The following is a 7,500-nucleotide window of genomic DNA, read 5'->3' as shown; positions in this document are numbered from 1 at the left end:
TCTCTTTTTATGCTGGTAGCACGAACCTCACCGTTTGTGTGACATTAGAAAAGTGGCGTAGTCGGCAGGATACCAGCTCCACTGTTGGAAAATGGAGGCAGCACAGACTAGTGCAAACCAACAAACACAGGGCAGTAGTAACCCAGCTGTTACAGCTCAGTTTATTATGCCATGGTTTATGGGGGCAGCTTGGATCCCAAAATTTAATGGGGATAAAACAAAGTTTGAAGAATGGAGGGGTCAGGTGGAGGCCATGCTGAGGGCCCAAGGACTAAACCCACTACAGCAGGCAGACTTCCTTTCGGGGGCTTTAGAGGGAGAGGCCAAGCGGGAGTTACAGCTTGTTGAACCTGGAAATAAGAACACTGGAGAGAAAGTATTAGACATATTGCAAAAACTGTATTCTAAACCAGTTACTAAGGCACAGCTAAGGGCACATTTTTTTAATTGTAGACAACGGACAGAAGAAAATGTAAATGCTTTTATACTAAGGCTACGATAACTCTTTTCTAGATGGCGGGAACGAGACGCTGGTGGCACCGAAGAGGGTGACGACCTCCTACTTGACCAGCTGATGGTAGGCTTGTGCGCTGGGCCTGTTAAACAAGAGTTGAGCAGACAGATGCGGCGGGATGCACGTATGACGTTTGCGGCGGCCTGTAAAGAAGCACGGGCCTTGGAGCATGAGCTACAGGAAGGAGACGATGCCATCCTCTCCCAGAGGATTACAGCCCCGACTCAAGACACTACAGCTGACCTGGAGCTGCTAAAGACTCAAATACGGGCAGAATTACAACAGGGACTGATGGGAGAAGTGAAGGAGCAAATGAAAGTCCTTTCAACTAGCCTAATGGAGGAAGTAAAAGCGCATCTTGCCAACAGACAATTGCCACCAGTACCTTATGTACAGCCTCTAGGCCATCATGGGGCTCCAGCATCAGCGGCCCAGATGAGACGACACACTGCAGCACCCACTTACCAATGGGATGCGCAAGGCCGTCCCATCTGTCGAAATTGCGGTGAAGCTGGGCATGTACAACGCCGTTGTCCTCAAAGACCATCTGGGCGGCGGGATTTTTAAGTCCCCCTACAGCTGCGGGCCAAGTAGTGGGGGCAGTCACACAGCATGAAGAGCCCATACGACCACACCAGTCTGCCTTGATAGGTGAGTGCCCGGTCGTTAGTATAACTATGAATGGAAAATCAATACCTTTTGTGCTTGATACTGGTTCACAGGTCACGTTGCTGAGCCAGCGCATGTTTAAGGAGTACCTGGAAGCCACCTGCTTGACCAACATGGATGAGGCCCCCTGGCTGACCCTGCGTGCAGCCAATGGTTTGAAGATTCCTTATGTGGGCTACGTGTTGGTCAACTGTATGGTAGGAAGTGTACAAGTTCTTGATAAGGGTGTGATTATTGTCAATGACGACTGTTTAGGACCCAACAAGGGCATACTTGGTATGAACATTATTGAACCTGTCTGGTCAGCTCTTGCTCAGGGGAATCACCCAGGTCTAACGGCTTTCAAGACCACCATGCCACTACTGGAGGGTCAAGCATGGGCCCGAGCATTCACAGAGTGTCACAGAATCACTACTAAACTCCCACTTCCCCCCTTTCAGGGCGTAGCAAAGCTGCCGCGACAGTCACCGGTCGTCATCCCACCTCAGTCAGAGATGATTGTGTGGACCCAGGTATCTGACAACAATTCTAACCAGTATTGCAATGTGATTGTAGAATCCCTGCCTGACGGCGGCCAAGAATGGTGTGTGGCTCGCATTGTGACCATGCTGCAAGGCGGACGAGTGCCCTGTCGTCTATGCAACCCCAATCCTTATCCTGTGGAGGTTCCTCAGCGTCAGCCCCTGGCCGCAGTGACGGAAGTGACCCCAACTGACATCCAAGGTGAACGAGAGCTCGTCATCCACAGCGTGGCCACCGATGTCGTTGAAGTTGAGGTGAGGCCAGTGGGGGCTCTAGGAGAAAACGATGCAACTGCTCCACATCCTGTATTGTCTTTGCAGGGAGATGGGCTGACTCCTGCCCAACAGGGGGAGATGACCAACCTGTTACAGAAATGGGTGCATGTGTTTTCCAGTCATGATGAAGATTTTGGCTGTACTGGCGTTGTGAAGCATCAAATACCGACTGGGTCAGCGCCCCCGAGCCGTGAGCGGTATCGACCAGTGCCACCGAGCCTCTACACTGACTTGAGATCCCTATTACAGAACATGCTGGACCGCGGGGTGGTGAGCGAGAGCGCAAGCCCTTGGGCTGCTCCAATTGTCTTAGTTAAGAAAAAAGATGGGAGTTGGCGTTTCTGTGTAGACTATAGGAAGTTAAATGCCCTCACGCATAAAGATGCCTATCCATTGCCACGTATTGAGGAGTCGTTGACTGGACTTAAAGCTGCCAAATGGTACTCCACCCTAGACTTAGCGAGTGGCTACTGGCAAGTAGAGATGCACCCTCTAGATAAGGAAAAGACTGCTTTCACAACCCCCTGTGGCCTATACGAGTTCAACCGCATGCCATTTGGATTATGTAATGCGCCAGCTACTTTCCAAAGATTAATGCAGCGTTGCCTAGGAAACCTCGTAAATGATTCTTTACTTATTTATCTTGACGATGTGATAGTGTTTTCTCCTGATTTCAGCAGCCACTTGTGTCACCTGGAAGAAGTATTCCAACGTCTTCATTATCATGGCTTGAAACTGCAGCCTAAAAAATGTTGTTTGTTGCAGCGTCAAGTGACCTACCTTGGACATGTCATCAGTGAACAGGGTGTAGCCACCGATCCAGCTAAGACTGCAGCAGTGAAAGATTGGCCAATCCCCCACACTGTAAAGCAGGTAAAATCCTTTCTTGGTTTCGCTGGCTATTATCGCCGGTTTATACCTGCCTTTTCAAAAATAGCAGCACCTTTAAACGCAGTGACTCGTGGGACTGCCACCCATACAAAAGCTGCCCCCATCGACTGGTCACCCGAGTGCCAGCAGGCTTTTGAACATTTAAAGGACTCCTTGCTTAGTGCGCCGATCCTTGCCTATGCAGACTTCTCCCAACCGTTTAGACTGTATACCGATGCCAGTTTGGAAGGTTTAGGGGCAGTGTTGGCCCAAGTACAAGGGATGCAAGAAAGGGTAATTGCATATGCCAGTCGAAGTTTGCAGCCCACAGAGCGAAATGACCAAAATTATAGTTCCTTTAAATTAGAGTTATTAGCCCTGAAATGGGCAGTGACTGAAAAATTTAAAGATTACCTGTATGGTGCTGAGTTCACTGTGTTTACAGATAATAATCCATTGGTGCACTTGGACACGGCTCGTCTGGGCGCGGTGGAACAGCGCTGGGTGGCGCAGCTGGCGAACTTCAAATACACAGTCAAGTACAGGCCAGGGACCCAGAATAGGAATGCAGATGCCTTGTCTAGGCTGCCCGATCCACAGGAACTGGTGCTGACTCAGGCTGACCATGTGGTGGTAGAGAATGAGACCTGGGTGGAACGGCAGGCCCAAGATCCTGAGCTGAGACAAATGCGGCAATGGAAGGAACAGCAAGTACCACCAGCTGAGGTGAGTGACCCTTTACCCCCATATGTGAAGCAGCTGCGCCGTGAATGGGACCAAATTGTGTTGCAAGACGGTGTTTTGGGGAGGCTATATAGAGAGACGGGGTCCGGGCTGGAGATCTTCCAAGTCATCATTCCTGAGCAGACTACCAAAGAGGTGTGGGAGACTTACCATCAGAGCATGGGACATCCCAGTGGGGAACGGACCCTGGCAACCCTGCGCCAGCGCTGCTACTGGCCCAGGATGGTGCAAGATGTGAAGGAGTGGACAGCGACCTGCCCTCAATGCGTCCTTGCGAAGACTGGGCCAGAGGTAAAGGCACCACTTGTACCTATTTCCACTACTTACCCATTTGAGGTGGTTGGGGTCGATTATCTTTCTTTGGGCCGGCCTGCGGATAGATATCCCTATATTTTAGTAATGACAGACTTATTTTCAAAATATGCCCTTGCAGTACCCACCAGAGATCAATCTGCCAACACTACTGCCCAAGCACTGTATAGTCACCTGATTCAGACCTTTGGCTGCCCCGAACGGATCTTGACTGACCGGGGAGCAGCATTTGAGTCCTCTCTGATGAAGGAGCTTTGCCAACTGTACGGATGTCAGAAGAGTCGCACTACAGCCTACCATCCGCAGGGGAACGGTGTGTGCGAGAGGTTCAACCAGACCCTGTTGGGGTTGCTGAACTCCCTGACCGAGACCGAACAAGCTCAGTGGCCGAATCGGCTTCCTGCTCTGATCCAGGCATACAATAACACCAGCCATAGCACCACTGGGATGACTCCCCATTATGTGGTCTTCGGGAGACACGCCCGGTTGCCTGTTGACTGGGCAACTGACTTGAAGCCCGTGGCAGGGTCTCGTACCTTGTCTGGATGGGTGAAGAGACACCAGGAGGCCCTTAGTCATGCTTATCAGATGGTGCATACAAGAACCCAGCATAGACACGAACTGGACCAGGCAAGGTACAACAGGCGGGCCAAGTTGGCACCTCTGCTCCCAGGCGAGCGGGTGCTAGTTCGTAACTTTCGCCGAAGGGCCAGAGGCAAGTTGAATTTGAAGTGGGCACCAGAGCCATTTGTGGTGGTGAGGCCGCTGCGAGAGGGCCATCCAGTCTATATACTACGGCCAGAAGGTAAAGAAGAACCAACTCGCACAGTACATCGTAATAACCTTCGACCTTGCCCCTTGAATGTGTTACAGAATGACCAGGTGCCAGATGAACCGAGACCGGCGACGATTGTCCAAACAAATGCCTTACCCCCTCCAACCTGGTGGCTACCGAGATTGTTGGTAGGTGCCGATCAACAGCCACTTATGAATGTAGGGGGGCCAGCCCCGGCTCATCCACCTGACCCTCCAGTGGGACCTGAGTCCTTGCTTGGTGAGTTGAATCAGCCCAGTATACGTCGCTCCCAGCGAGCTAATCAGGGAGTACCACCAGTTAGGTACCGTGCTGAGTAGGTGGTCGGGACGACCTCCATTAAAGAGGGGGGGAATGTCAAAAGTAGAACACTTGCTGTGTTGTTATGACTCATTGATCCAAATGGTTTGCTGTTTATTTTGTGTGCGGTGTATATTTAGTGATTCATTGAGTTTGGGTGTATACTGTGTGCAGTGAAGTTTGCTGTGTTTATGTCAATACTATTTGCTGTGGATTGTTGTGACACTGTGTGCTTGAACTATGGGTCCGTGATTGCATAGCGATCAGCTGATTATTACAGCCAGCTGACTACCCCCTCTGCGTAGCGCTTACTGCACGTGAGACTTGTTTGACTGCTAATTGATGACCAGGTGGGGACGTGACATGAGAGTTTGATCAGAGACACGGAGGGAGGAGGACAGGGAGGAAACACACAGGCAGCACGCGACAGGAAGAAGAGAGCTGGAGTGGGGTGCCGCGTTTGGAGAACGGGACCTGAGGCCTGATTCCACGCATTTTAAAAGCTAAGTAAAGGAAAGTCCGTCTGCCGATAGCGAAGTGAGAGTGGGATATGAGTTATCTGCTTGCGACTTAGGAGCTCTCCCTCTCTTCTAGTGTGTGGCTGTAACCTGCGCAGTGAGCCTGCCTGCAACCGTAAGACAACGTGACACCGACGGCCGGATGAGTTTGGTTCAACACTCACTAAAAGCTAAGTAAAGGAAAGTTGGTTTACCTGCGTGCGTGTGTGTACATAATAATTGTCTACTGGGGTGCGACGGAGACTGAGAGCCTCTTTTTGTTGTTCGTAGAGTGTCAGAGTGACTGGGGCCTGCTTGTAAAAGTAAGACGACGTGGCGCCGGCTGTCATATGTGGAGTTTCACCCTACGTTCGCTATTGACTGTTTCGGAATGACTGGAGCCTGCCTGCAATAACCTGCCTGCCGAACTAAATGGACTTGACACCATATGCCTAATTTCCCTATTGAACTCTGGGAGTTTTATCTTTAGCCCTGTGCTATTGGACTGAATGTTTTATGGACTCTTTTGTGATATAATGTGCATATTTTATGGGGGGGGGTGTTGTGTACGTTTAATAAAGTGTTAAACGGTCTTTCCATTCTCCAACAGTGGAATCTCTTTTTATGCTGGTAGCACGAACCTCACCGTTTGTGTGACACACACACACACACACACACTCTCTCTCTCACACACACACACACACACACACACACACACACTCATATGGGGGTCTGGTTGTACTGGCCCTCTATCCGTATTCCTGTGGTCCCCCCTCTGCAATCCTGTGGTCGTCATTTTGGCTTCTTAATGGCACCACTCATTCACCGCTGCTCACGCTAAGGAAATGCCTTTCAGGTGGGCAAGCCATCAGCACACACACCACACACACACACACACACACACACACACACACACACACACACACACACACATACACACGTCCACACACACTCACACACACATAGGCACACCCACACATGCACACAAACACAGACACACACATGCGCCGTCACACACCCACACATACATGGATTCGTACAGACCTCGCCACTTCCAAAAAAACACCCAACTCCCACTGAGCCAGACATGCAAGAATTCTCTAGAAACATGCCCAGTAACCTCCTCCTGTAACCTGGCCATGCACTAGGCCACAGAACTTTCTAGAAATGCTGAGCCATGGCTGCCGTCACCAGTATTGCCAGTATTGCCACGGCAATATTAGTTTTCATGCACGAGGTTACACTAATAAACAACGTCACAAACTGCTGCTGCGCTGCGCTTATCATCAAAGTGTTTTTCCTGATGCATTTATTCTACTGCCAGTGACAGACACGAGAGAAGCGGGGTCTGTGTTGTGTTGTGTTGCGAAAATATTTGGCTCTAACGTTACTGCCATACAAAACTAAAGTACAGTAATGTTATCTAATGGGCTTTGAGACATCTGTTCTGTTTTGTCTTGTGACAAAGTCTCCTGGTTTAATTGTTTCCAGTTTCATAGAAACGAGGGTGTTAAATTTGCAGTAGCCTAACTACAAAATCCAACCTAACCAAAACCTAATCTTCCAGGTACTTCCCCAAAATTAGTCACGAATGAATAATCCAGTTACACAAATGGCTGAGGAGAGGACATGGAGAATTCAGACGTGTGTGTGTGTGTGTGTGTGTGTGTGTGTGTCTGTGTGTGTGTGAGAGAGAGAGTGTAGTTGGGTGTGTGTGTGTGTGTGTGTGTGTGTGTGTGTGTGTGTGTCTGTATACAGTGCATCCAGGGGCATCTCAGAGCAAGAATGAATCCTAATGAGATATGAGCACCTCAGAATTGATTGATCACAACGGTGTGAGTGTTGTGTGTGTGTTGAGTTCATAAAACAGCCATTTGTGTTTAAAACTGAACAAGATCACGGCCCGCGGTATTGACTCATCACCAGACCACACCACACTCTCTCCAAACTCACACACACACACACACACACACACACACACAC

The sequence above is a fragment of the Alosa sapidissima genome, chromosome 21 (assembly GCF_018492685.1).
Source record: "Alosa sapidissima isolate fAloSap1 chromosome 21, fAloSap1.pri, whole genome shotgun sequence".
Taxonomy (NCBI): Eukaryota; Metazoa; Chordata; class Actinopteri; order Clupeiformes; family Clupeidae; genus Alosa; species Alosa sapidissima.
This window is presented reverse-complemented; position numbering follows the sequence as displayed.